This window comes from Oryctolagus cuniculus, chromosome 5 (genome assembly GCF_051225735.1).
Source record: "Oryctolagus cuniculus isolate XC-2025 breed Fujian yellow rabbit chromosome 5, ASM5122573v1, whole genome shotgun sequence".
Lineage (NCBI taxonomy): Eukaryota > Metazoa > Chordata > Mammalia > Lagomorpha > Leporidae > Oryctolagus > Oryctolagus cuniculus.
Window position 1 is genome coordinate 149,098,119 of NC_142871.1, and position 13,263 is coordinate 149,111,381.

The window sequence follows — 13,263 nt, forward strand, 5'->3', positions numbered from 1 at the left end:
TGCGCTGATCTGAAGCCAGGAGCCAGGTGCTTCCTCCTGGTCTTCCATGTTGCAGAGCCCAAGCACTTGGACCATCCTCCACTGCCTTCCCAGGCCACAGCAGAGAGCTGGACTGGAAGAGGAGCAACTGGGACAGAATCCAGCGCCCCGACCGGGACTAGAACCTGGGGTGCCGATGCCGCAGGCCAAGTGAGCCGTGCCGCCGATCTCCATACCAGTTTCTAACACAGTGTTTACTATATAATAACTAGCTGTAAATTGAGTGAAAATTTCACTCTTTATTTAGTAGGGAAAACTGTATGTACACTGGTATAATGTTGGTACCACAGTGTTGGCACAACCACTATGGGAAACTGTAGTTATTTACCAAGTTAATATGTGAACCAAATTCACCCACAGAAATAAACTCAATGTACATGTCACCTGAAAATGTGTGACAATTTCAGATATTTCATATCTGGGCCCACACTTGACATTGTTACTCTTTTAATGTTGACCATTTTTGTGTGTCTACAGTAGTATTGCATTGTGATTTTATTTTGCATTTTCCCAAATACATCTTTTCAAATGGTTAATGGCCATTTGCATAGCCTCTTTTTTGAGATGACCATTCAAGATTTTTGCCCATTTTTAAAAATGGAAATAAAGTATTTCCTTCATCAGATGTATGCATTATAAATATTTTCTTCTAGTATCTGGTTTCTTTAATGCTTAGTGTTTTTGTATTCTCTATAAGAACCTTGGCCCACCCCAAGGTCATAAAGATATCCTCCTCTGTTTTCTCTACACATGTAGGTCTTTGATTTGTGAGAAACTGTTTTCCATGTAACACATGAAGTGGAGACTAAGATTCATTTTTTTCTCCATGTAGGCACCTAATTGCCTTGGCACCATTTTTGGGGATAAAAATAAGTTCACTATCCTTCCTCCACAAAATTGCAGTGTTATCTTTGTTACAGATCAATTAACACAATACTATGAGTTTATTTCTGACTTGTTCTTCCTTTGGTCTAAAGGTTTCCTAGTCTTATACCAATACCACTCTGTGTTAAATACCTAGCTCTAGCTTTTAAACTCCAGTAGTGTAATAAATTCTCCACCTTTCTTTTTCTTTTTCAGGATTGTTTTATACTTTCACTGAATTCTACAATCAGCTTGGTTATTTCTGCAAAACAAACAAATAAGCCAAAACTAGGATTCTTGTTTGGAATTTCACTGACTCTATAGATCAGTGTTGGAGAAAATGGTAACTATACAAAGTCTTCAATCCAAAACCATTTCATTTCTAAAGAAGTATTGCAGTTGTCAGAGAAGAGGATTTTCCTTTCTTTAGATTTATTCCTATATATTTTATGATTTTTGATGCTATTTTAAATAGAATATTTTTACATTTTGGTTTGTTGTTGGGGAATACAACTGATTTTTATGTCCTTATTATGTTGAACTCACCTATTAATCATGATTAGATTCATTAGATATTCTATATACAAAATTATGTCATCTGTGAATAAAAGCAATTTCATTTTTTTCTAATCTTCATATATTTTACTACATTTTTAGCCATATTATATTGGTTAGGACCTCCAGCACAATAACTGAATAAAAGAGATGAGAGTGGATATCTTTGCATTATTTCCTATTTCAGCCAAAAAGTCTTCAAAATTATACTAAATGAGCAAGTATTTATCCTAACAGCTAAGCCACTGGTTGAATGCCCACTTCCCATATCAGAGTGCCTGGGAGTGTGCCCTGGCTCTGGCTCCTGGTCCAGTTTCTTGCTGATATGCACCCCAGGATGTGTGCCCAGGGAGGCAGCAAGTGATGGCTCAAGTTAGGTCCCTGCTACCTATGTGGGAGATCTGGATTGAGTTCCTGGCTTCTAGTTTTTACCTGGTCCAGTCCCAGCTGTTGCTGGCATTTGGGGAGTAAATCAACAGATGGAAGTTCTGTTTGCCTGTCTACTTTTGAAATTGTAAAAAATTATTTTAAAAATTTTAGTAAATATGTAATTTTAGGGTTATTCAGAGAAAATTTCCTTACTGAGAAACTTCTCTTATACTCCAAGTTTACTGGAAGTTTTTATCTTAACTGGCTGTGAATTTACCAAATACGTCTTATGAATCTATTAGGATGATCATGTGGTTTCTCCCCTTTATTTAACATGTTATGTTTGTATTCATGAGGAACATAAAGTTCACAATATCCTTTCCAGGTTTTGGCATTGAAGTTATGTTTTCTCATGACATAAACTATGGTGTCTCTCTCTCCCTAGTCCATGAAAATTTCTGCACAAAATTAGTGCTATTTCTTCCTTAATATTTTGGAAAACTCACCAGTGAAATTATCTGAGTCTTGTATTTACCTAAGGAGAAAGTTTTTAAATTACAGATTCTATTTGCTTAACAGACACAGAATCATTCATATTTTCCTTCCTTTTGTGTTAATTTTCTAAGTTATGGTTTTTACAAATAATATTCTCACTTCCTTCATTGTTGATTGGTGAATTGCTGTTGATTATATTTTTTCTCATACTTTAAATGTCTGTACCATCTGTATGGATGTAGCCTGTCTTTTCATGATATTAGTAATTTATGTTTTACTTCTTTCTCTTGATTAGTCTGGTTAGGGGTATTAATCACTTTCAAGAACCAACTTGTTATTTTTCTTTGAAGGACATCTGCTTTCCATTTCATTGACTTTTGCACTTATCTTAATAATCACTCTTCCTTTTATTTCATTGGGTTTAATTTACTCTTTCTAGTTTCTTCAGCTGGAATCCAAGATGTCTTTGATTTTCTTTTTGAACATATGTATTTAAAGTTATACAATTTCTCATGAGTACATATGTTTTGATATGTCATATTTTCATTTTCAATCTGTTCAAAATAATTTCTAATTTTGAATCTTTCCCTTTGAAGTATGGGCTGTTTGAAAGTATGCTCCTTACTTTTGAAATATTTCAAGATATTCTGATCACCTCTCCATTACTGATCTTCAGTTTGGGTCCTCTATGATTGGAGGTAATATTACGTCTCCTTAACCACAGGAGACAGATTCCCAGAACTTCTGTAGATGCCTGAAACCACGGTCGGTACTGAACATTATATAACTATATTTTTTCTCTATGCATACACACCAATGTAAAGCTTAACTTATAACCAAAATAGAGATTGAATCAGTAATCATTAAAACACTCCCAACAAAGAAAAGCCCAGGACCAGATGGCTTCACTGCTGAATTCTACCAGACATTTAAAGAACTAATTCCAATTATTTTCAAACTATTCAAAACAACTGAAAGGGAGGGAATCCTCCCAAACTCCTTCTATGAGACCAGCATCATCTTAATGCCTAAACTAGAAAAAGATGCAACAAACAGAACTATAGAACAATATTTCTGATGAACATAGATGCAAAAATCCTCAACAAAATACTAGCAAATCAAATCCAACAACACATCAGAAAGATCGTTCACCAGGACCAAGTGGAACTTATCCTTGGTATGCAGGGATTGTTCAACATATGCAAATATGTAAATGTGCTATATCACATTAACAAATTGAAAAATAAAAACCACATGATTATCTCAATAGATGCAGAAAAAGCATTCGATGAAATACAACATACATTCATTATAAAAGCCTTAAGCAACTGGGGATAGAAGGAACATTCCTCAACACAATCAAGGCAATATATGACAAACCCACAGCCAGCATCCTATTGAATGGGGAAAAGTTGGAAGCATTTCTACTAAGATCCAAAACCAGACAAGTATGCCCAGTCTTGCCACTGCTATTCAATATAATTCTAGATTTAGCCCAAATCATTAGGTAAGAAAAATAAAGGAATACAAACTAGAAAGCAAGAAGTCAAATTATCCCTATTTGCAGTTGACATAATCCTATATATATAAGGAAACCAAAAGACTCCACTAAAGGACTATTGGAACTCATGAGAGAGTTTGGTAAAGTGGCAGGATATAAAATCAACACACAAAAATCAACAGCCTTTGCATACACAGACAATGTCATAGCTGAGAAAGAACTTATAATATCAGTATCATTCACAATAAATAAAAAAGATTTACATTTCTTGGAATAAATTTAACCAAGTATATCAAAGATCACCATAATGAAAAATTATGACATTAAAGAAATAAAAAGAAGACACCAAAAAATAGAAAAATCTTCCATCTTCGTGGATTATAAGAATTAATATAATCAAAATGTCTATACTACCCACAGCAACTTACAGATTCAATGTGATCCCAATCAAAACACCAATGACATTCTTCTCAGATCTAGAGAAAATAATGCTAAAATCCATATGGAAACACAAGAGACCCTGGACAGCTAAAGCAATCTTAAACAACAACCAAAAGCCAGAGGCATCACAATCCCAGATTTCAAGACACACCACAGGGAAGTGATAATCAAAATTGCCTGATACTGACACAAAAAATAGACATGTAGACCAATGGAACAGAATAGAAACCCCAGAAATTAATCCACGCATGTACAACCAATTAACCTTTGACAAATGAGCTAAAATCAGTCCCTGGAGAAAGGATAGTCTCTTCAACAAATGATTCTGGGAAAATTGGATCTTCACATACAGAAGTATGAAACAAGACCCTTACCTTACACCTTATGCAAAAATCAACTCTAAATGGATCAAGGATCTATGTCTACAATCTGATACCATCAAATTGCTAAAGAAAATATCAGGGAAACTCTGCAAGACATTGGCTCAGGCAAAGACTTCTTGGAAAAGACCCCAGAAGAATAGGCAATAGAAGCAAAAACAGAACAAATGGGAAAGCATTAAGCCAAGAAGCTTGTTCACTGCAAAGGAAATGCTCGACAAGGTGAAGAGGCAACTGACAGAATGGGAGAAAATATTTGCAAACTGTACAACTGATAAAGGATTAACATCCGGAATCTATACAGAGTTTAAGAAACTCAACAATAACAAAACAATCCAGTCAAGAAATGGGCAAAGGACATGAACAGATATTTTACAAAGGATAAATTACAAATGGCCAACAGGCACATGAAAAAATGCTCAGGATCCCTAGCTATCAGGGAAATGCAAAACAAAAGCACAATGTCACCCCAGTTGAATGGCTCTCATCCAAAAATCAAAACAATAAATGCTGGCAAGGATGTGGGGAAAAAAGTACCCTAATACACTGTTGGTGGGAATGTAAACTAATACAACTATTAAGGAAGACATTATGGAGAATCCTCAGAAATCTGAAAATAGATCTACCATATGACCCAGTCATCCCACTCCTGGGAATTTACCCAAATGAAATAAAATTATCATAGGAAAGAATTATCTGCATCCTCATGTTTATTACAGCTCAATTCACAATAGCTAAGATATGGAATCAACCCAGATGTCCATCAACTGATGACTGGATAAAGAAAATATGCTATATATACACTATGGAATACTACTCAGCCATTAAAAAGAATGAAATCCTGTCTTTTGCAACAAAATGGATGTGACTGGAAACTGTTATGATTAGTGAAATAAATAAGTCCCAAAAAGGCAAATAGTGCGGCTGGCACTGTGGTGCAGCAGGTTAAGATGTGGCCTGAAGCACTGGCATCCCCTATGGGCCCTAGTTCAAGTCCCGGCTGCTTCACTTCCTATCCAGCTTCCTGCTAGTGTGCCTGGGAAAGCAGTGGAAGATGGCCTATGTCTCTGGGCTCCTGCACCCACATAGGAGACCCAGGAGAATCTCCTGGCTCTTAACTCCTGCGGGCCTAGCACTGGTCATTGCAGCCGTTTGGGGAGTGAACCAGGGGATGGAAGGTTGCTCTGTCTCTCCATTTCTCTAACTCTTCATTTCAAATAAATAAATAAATCTTTTTTAAAAAGACAAACATCATGTGTTTTCCCTGATTTGTGGTAATTAACATACAGAGCACAAAAACATGTAATGTGCATGAGTAAAATGGACATTTTGAGCTTGGATTATTTTTATAGCCCTTGTCTACACTCTTGAGGAGCAGTGTTTTTTCTACTTACTACTTGCTGAATTCTTTATTTGGTAAAGGGTTAAGTTTGTGATTAAAAAAAAATCTGAGGGGCTGGCACTGTGGCACAGTGGGTTCAAGCCCTGGCCTGAAGCGCCAGCATCCCATATGGGCACTGGTTCAAGTCCCAGCTGCTCCTCTTCCGATCCAGCTCTCTGCTATGGCTTGGGAAAGCAGTGTAAGATGGCTCAAGGCCTTGGGCCCCTGCACCTGTGTGGGAGACCTGGAGGAAGCTCCTGGCTCCTGGCTTCGTATCGGCACAGCTCCAGTTGTTGCAGCCATCTGGCGAGTGAACCAGCGGATGGAAGATCTCTCTCTCTCTCTCTCTCTCTGCCTCTCCTTCTCTTCTATTTAACTCTGACTTTCAAGTAAAATAAATAAATCTTCAAAAGAATAAAAAAAAAATCTGAAAGAATGTCATTGAAAAATTAAAATAAAGGAAGGAAGAAGGAGGCAGGGAGGGAGCAAGGGCAGGAGGAAAGATAGGGTAGGAATTATGATCTTAAATCCACATCTATGAAGTCTGTTCACCTTATATAGGTTTAACGAATTGAAAATATTCAAAATGGTTAGAGGAGAGAAATAGGCACTTTGCTTCTGTATTCTGAGAAAAGACACTAAAAATTCAGAACCTGATAGTTGAGCAATTCAACAGAAATGATGTTTTAATGTATGTCCAAGAAAATGTAATGACAGAAATCTAGAGAAGACTGCGATGAAAGAATGGCAAATATTTCAGGATTCAGTTCACTGGGAAATTCCATTGAATCTCTGCCAATAGTGATGTAGCAGGCAATCTTTTAATTGACATCTCTTAACGTTCTATCTCATTTTACCAGAAGAACAAAGATTGCAATTTTTTTTAAGATTTATTTATTTATATGAAAGTCGGAGTTACACAGAGAGAGAAGGAGAGGCAGAGAGAGAGAGAGAGAGAGAGAGAGAGGTCTTCCATCTGCTGGTTTACTCCCCAGTTGGCTGCAACAGCAGGAGCTGAGCCGATCTGAAGCCAGGAGCTAAGAGCTTCTTCCAGGTCTCCCACGTGGGTGCAGGGGCCCAAGGACTTGGGCCACCCTCCACTGCTTTCCCAGGCCACAGCAGAGAGCTGGATTGGAATTGGAGCAGCCGGGACTGGAACCGGCGCCCATATGGGATGCCGGCACTGCAGATGGCAGCTTTATCTGCTAGGCCACAGCACCGGCCCCAAGAGTGGATGATTTTTAAATACTAAGTTATGTCTTAAGAACACAAAGAGACAGGATGAACAGAGCTACTGAAATACTTTATAAATTCTAGGTGGGAATAATAAATTGTTTAAAAAATAAAAGATTTTTTAAAAAAATGCTTAATTGATAATCAGGAGATTATGTAAGAGATTAACAATAATAACCAGAGGCAGATGTTTGGCCTAGCAGTGAAGCTGTGGTGAGGATGCCCATGCTCCCCCTTGGAGTACCTGGGTTTAGTATCAAGCTGTGGCTTCTAATTCCAGGTTCCTGCTAATGTTGACCTTGGGAGGCCATGGTGATAGCTGTGGTTGAGTTCTTGCCACCCACATGGGTGACCTGGATTGTGTTCCTGGCTCCCAGCTCAGACTCCCCTTCCATGGCGGGCATCTGGGGAGTGAACCAGTGAGCAGGAGCTTTCTCTCTCTCTCTCTGTCTCTGTAATAAACAAAAAGTTTAAAAGTTCGTAAGTAGAACAATTATAATAATATAATAATTACTTAAAACCTACAAATTATCTATCTCTTGTATTTTCCATTTAATTTTCTGGGCCACAGTTCACTGCATATAACTGAAACTATGGAATGTGAAACTTTGGATAAGAGAGGATTACTGCACACTCTGGGAAATACCAGACCCTTGAAATTTAATGAAACTTGATTTAATACACAGAATGTAATCTTTTACATACATATACTGTTTCAAATACACTAATACACTAAATATATATATGTATATATATATTTATCCATGTTTATTAGGTTGGGTTAATTGACAATGTGGTTCAAATCTTCCATATCTTTACTTGTGTTTTATTGTTACTTTGTCCATTTGGGCTGCTATAAGAAAATACCTTAGGCCAGCACCACGGCTCACTTGGCTAATCCTCCGCCTGCAGCGCCAGCACCCTGGGTTCTAGTCCCAGTTGGGGTGCCAGATTCTGTCCCGGTTGCCCCTCTTTCAGTCCAGCTCTCTGCTGTGGCCCGGGAGTGCAGTGGAGGATGGCCCAAGTGCTTGAGCCCAGCACCCCATGGGAGACCAGAAGAAGCACCTGGCTCCTGGCTTTGAATCGGCACAGTGTGCCGGCCGTAGCGGTCACTTGGGGGGGTGAACCAACGGAAAGGAAGACCTTTCTCTCTGTCTAACTCTGCCTGTCAAAAAAAAAAAAAAGAAAAGAAAGAAAGAAAGAAAAAAGAAAACACCTTAGACTAGGTAATTTGTAAGCAATAGAAATTGATTTGTCACAGTCCTGGAGGCTAAGAAGTTCACTATAAAAGTGCCAAGCGATCCCATGTCTGGTGAAGACTCCCCTTTCTGCTTCATAGCTCTTACACTGTCCAACTGTAGAAGCAGGAGCAGAAATGACAACCCTTCCACAACCTTCTCCCAACCCTTCCACAGGGCACTGACCCCATTCATGACAACAGAGCCATCACCACCCAACTGCCTCCCAAGAGCCCCACTTTCCAATACCACCAGGTTGGCAATTCAGTTTCACTACATGGATTTGGGAGGGGGTATATTCAGACCACACCAGTTACTGAGGGGTGCTAAAATCTTTTAGTTGGGTTTGTATTTATTGACTTCTCTTGTTCTGTTGTTTTTGTGTTCTTTTTTTTTTTCATGTAGTTAGGTGCATACAAATTTATTTTTATTGACTTTCTGTTGACTTGACCCATTTATTATAATGAAATATCCATCTTTGTTTCTTGCTTTAAACTCTCTTTAATATTATTAAAGACACATCAGCTTCCTTTTGGTTAGTGTTTGTACAGCACAAGCTTGCTCATCTATTTGTTTTTAAATTGTCTTTATTCTTTTGTAAACAACATAGTTTTTTTTTTTAAAGATTTATTTATTTATTTGAAAGGCAGAGTTACAGAGAGGTAGAGACAGAGAGGTCTTCCGTCTGCTGGTTCACTCCTCAGATGGCTGCCATGGCCACAGCTGTGCCAATCCAAAGCCAGGAGTCAGGAGCTTCTTCCCACGTGGGTACAGGGACCCAAAGACTTGCGCCATCCTCTCCTGCGTTCCCAGGCCATAGCAGAGAGCTCGATCGGAAGCAGAGCAGCCAGGACTCGAACCGGCGCTTATATGGGGTGCTGGCACTGCAAATGGCGGCTTTACCTGCTATGCCACAGTGCCAGCCCCATAGCTGGGTCTTTTGAAAAGCCAACTTGCCTACCTCAGTTGTTTGGTAGGAATGTTTAATCTGTTCACATGTAATGTAGTCTAGGGTTTGATTTGCTTCTAACTCTGTGATCTTGCTCTTTGTTTTTTATGCATCCTAGCTCTGCTTTGTTCCTTTATTTACCTTCCCTACCTACTTCTGAATTAATCAATTTTTTTTACTGTTGTATTTTATCTCATCCATTAGCTATTTGGTTATATCTTTGTGTATTTTCTCTTAGTGGTTTAGTGGCTACCCGAAAATTTGCACATACATACTTGAGTTATTACAGTCTACTTCCCGAACACTGCCAGCACATCTCTCCTATCCTGTGTGCTATGGTTGTCACATATTTTACTTCCACGTATAAACTCCTTAGGACATAATTACCATGGTTGCTTTCAATAGTCAATATGCCCTTGTATTTACCCACGTATTTATGCGTTCTGCTTTTCATTCCTTCCTATGCCCATGTGCTTTTATCAGGGGTTGTTTTCCTTCAGCCTGAAGAACTTCCTTTAGTCCTTCTTAGAGTGGCCATGTACTAGAAGTAGAATTCCTTAGCTTTTGTTTATCTAGTTCCTTTTTAGCCTTCATTTTTGAAGGACATTTTGATTAGTCAGAATTCTAGCACAGGATTTCCTTTTTTACTCATTTTTAAGCACTTTTAAAATGTCAATATATTGGCTTTTGACTGTTGAAAATTTAAACGTCTTTATTTTCTCCTTTCAATATAATGTGACTTTGCCTGTCCCCTTTGGCTGATTTGAAACTTTTCTCTTTAATGCTGGCTTTCAAAGATATGCTGAGCAACAATTGTTTGTTTTTAAGTTACTTTGGGTTTATTAGGATTTTTGGACCTTTGGATTGACATTTATATTCAAATTTGTAAAATTCTCAGTGACTGTCTCATGTTGCTTCCTATCCATTCTTTCTTCCCTCCTTACAGGACTTCAGTAACACAATGTTATACCAGATGTGTGTATCCCATATGACTCTTGCTTGGTCTGTTTTATTCTTTCCAGTTTTACCCCTGTACTTATATTCAGATATTTTTCTATTGATTTGTCTTTGAATTCACTAACCCTGTATTTCCCGTTTTCCAGTTTTATGTGAAACCCGCTCTGTGAACTTTGAAGATGATCTTCTTTCTATTTCTAGAATGTCCACTTATTTTTAGAAGATCCTAATTCTGCTTCAATGCCTCATCCTTTTATCTGTTTTCCCATGTTTTCTTCTATGAAAACTACTTATAACAGTGAATGTCCACGTCTGCTAAGTTAACAGCTGGATGACCTCATCTGCTTCCATTATCTCCTTTTTTTCTTGACTGGATTTCCTGTTTCTTTGTATTTTATACAATTTTGTATTTTATGATGAATATTGTATATAAAAGACTAGAGAGATTAAAATTATTGCTCTTTCTGCTCCAGAGAGGGTCTGTGAGCAGATGAAGTGAGGGGCGGGTCATCTCGACCCAACCAGACAAGGTGTTTGGAGCTGGCTTGCACCTTTTGTCAGACTCACTCCATCTGTGATCTCAACCATCTTGAGGGTGAGACCTTACCGTGTTTGTAGTGGATTCCACTCTCTCCCAAACAACGAGAGACTCCTGGGGATTCTATTTTGCCCTCCAGTTCAGCTCCCTTCTTGGGCACTGTCTTTCTGCAGTTTTGACTGAGATTGGCAAGTCTCTGTCTCCTCCACCTGAAAGTGCTGCCTTTTGGAGATTCAGAGAGTTTAGGTCTTTGGCTTCCCGGGGAAATGTTGTGAAATGAATACCACATTTATATACGGTCAGTCATGACTTGGTCCTTAGCTGATTCATCTCTGTCTTTGTGGCTCAGCCTATCAGCATATTACACTGCCTTAGCACTCAGCAGACATCCCTGGTGGAGGGCTGTGAGGACGGCTGTTCATTTGATAATCCTGTAGATTCCAACTCATCTATGTCAACCCACAAAGCCTTAAAAATTCTGGTTTTCTTTTTCCTTTAAGTACAGTTGCTAGCTCGGTGCCCAGACTCAGCAAATGCCTTCAGTCAACCTCACCTTACATAGCAAAGTCTTTCCTCTCTCTAGAATTACTTCTCTAGTCTCATATGCTTCCATATATATCTAATACCTTTTAAAACATGACTTTTAGGTTGTGATACAGCAGGATAAGCTACTCAGATTCTATAATGGAGTACTGGCTGGAGTCCAAGTCTCTGCTTCCAATTCAGCTTCCTGCTAATGCATGCTGGGAGGCAGATGATGGCTGAAATGCTTGGGCCCCTGCCATCCACATGGAAAACCCAGATGGAGTTCCAGACTCCAGGCTTCATCCTGGCCCAGGCCCTGCTGTTGTAGGCATTTGAGAGGTAAGCATTAGAGGTCAGTTCTCTCTCTCTTTCTCTTACTCCCTCTTGCTCTCACTCTTTCAAGCAGGTGAAAATAAACATTCTTTAAAAAAAATACGAGTTTTGTAATCTCTTTGCTTCTAGTTGTGGCATCTTCTGGCTACTATCACATCATACGCAGAAGCAGAAATGCTCATGTCTCTACTGATTTTTTTTATCTCAATTAAATTTTTATTTATTTATTTATTTAAGATTTATCTTTATTTATGGCCAGCACTGCAGCTCAATAGGCTAATCCTCTGCCTGCGGAGCCTGCACCACAGGTTCTAGTCCCGGTTGGGGCGCCGGATTCTGTCCCAGTTGCTCCTCTTCCAATCCGGCTCTCTGCTGAGGCCCAGGAGTGCAGTGGAGGATGGCCCAATTCCTTGGGCCCTGCACCCGCATGGGAGACCAGGAGAAGCACCTGGCTTCGGATCAGCGCGGTGCACCGGCTGCGGCGGCCATTGGGGGGTGAACCAATGGAAAAGGAAGACCTTTCTCTCTTTCTCTCTCTCTCTCACTGTCCACTCTGCCTGTCAAAAAAAAAAAAAAAAAAGATTTATCTTTATTTATTTGAAAGGTAGAGTTCCAGAGCAGGAAAGACACAGAGATATTCTTTTTTAAAAGAGAGTTATTTATTTATTTATTTGAAAGGCAGAATTACAGAGACAGAGAGGGAGAGAGAGGGAGAGTGCCCATATGGGATGCTGGCACTTCAGGTGGCAGCTTTACCTGCTGGCCCCTATTTATTTATAAAATTTATTTCATTTACTTGAAAGGCAGAGTGACTGGGGCCAGCACTGGCATAGCAGGTAAAGCCACGGCCTTCAATGCCAGTATCCCATATGGGTGTTGGTTCAAGTCCCGGCTGCTCCACTTCCAATCCAGCTCTCTGCTATGGCCTGGGAAAGCAGTAGAAGATGATCCAAGTCCTTGGGCCCCTGTACCCACGTTGGAGACCGGGAGGAAGTTCTTGGCTCCTGGCTTCAGATCAGTGCAGCCATGGAGTGAACCAGCAGATAGAAGACCTCTCTCTCTCTCTCTCTCTCTCTGCCTCTCCTCTTTCTGTGTAACTCTGACTTTCAAATAAATAAATCTTAAAAAAAAAAAAAAAAAGGAAGGCAGAGTGACATAGAGAGATGGAGAGACAGAGTTACATCCACTAGTTACAAACCCAATGAGCCACAATGGTCAGGGGCTGGGCCAGGCTGAAGCCAGGAGGCTGGAACTCCATCTGGGTCCCATGGATGAGTGGCAAGGGGCCCAAGCACTTGGGCCATCTTCCACCGCTTCCTCAGCACATTAGCAGGAAGCTGGATCAGAAGCAGAGCACCTGGGACTGGAACCAGTACTTTGATATGGGATGCCAGCACCACAGACCATATATGCTTAACCTGATGCATCACAACACCAGCCCCATTTCAATGTGATTTAAAATAAT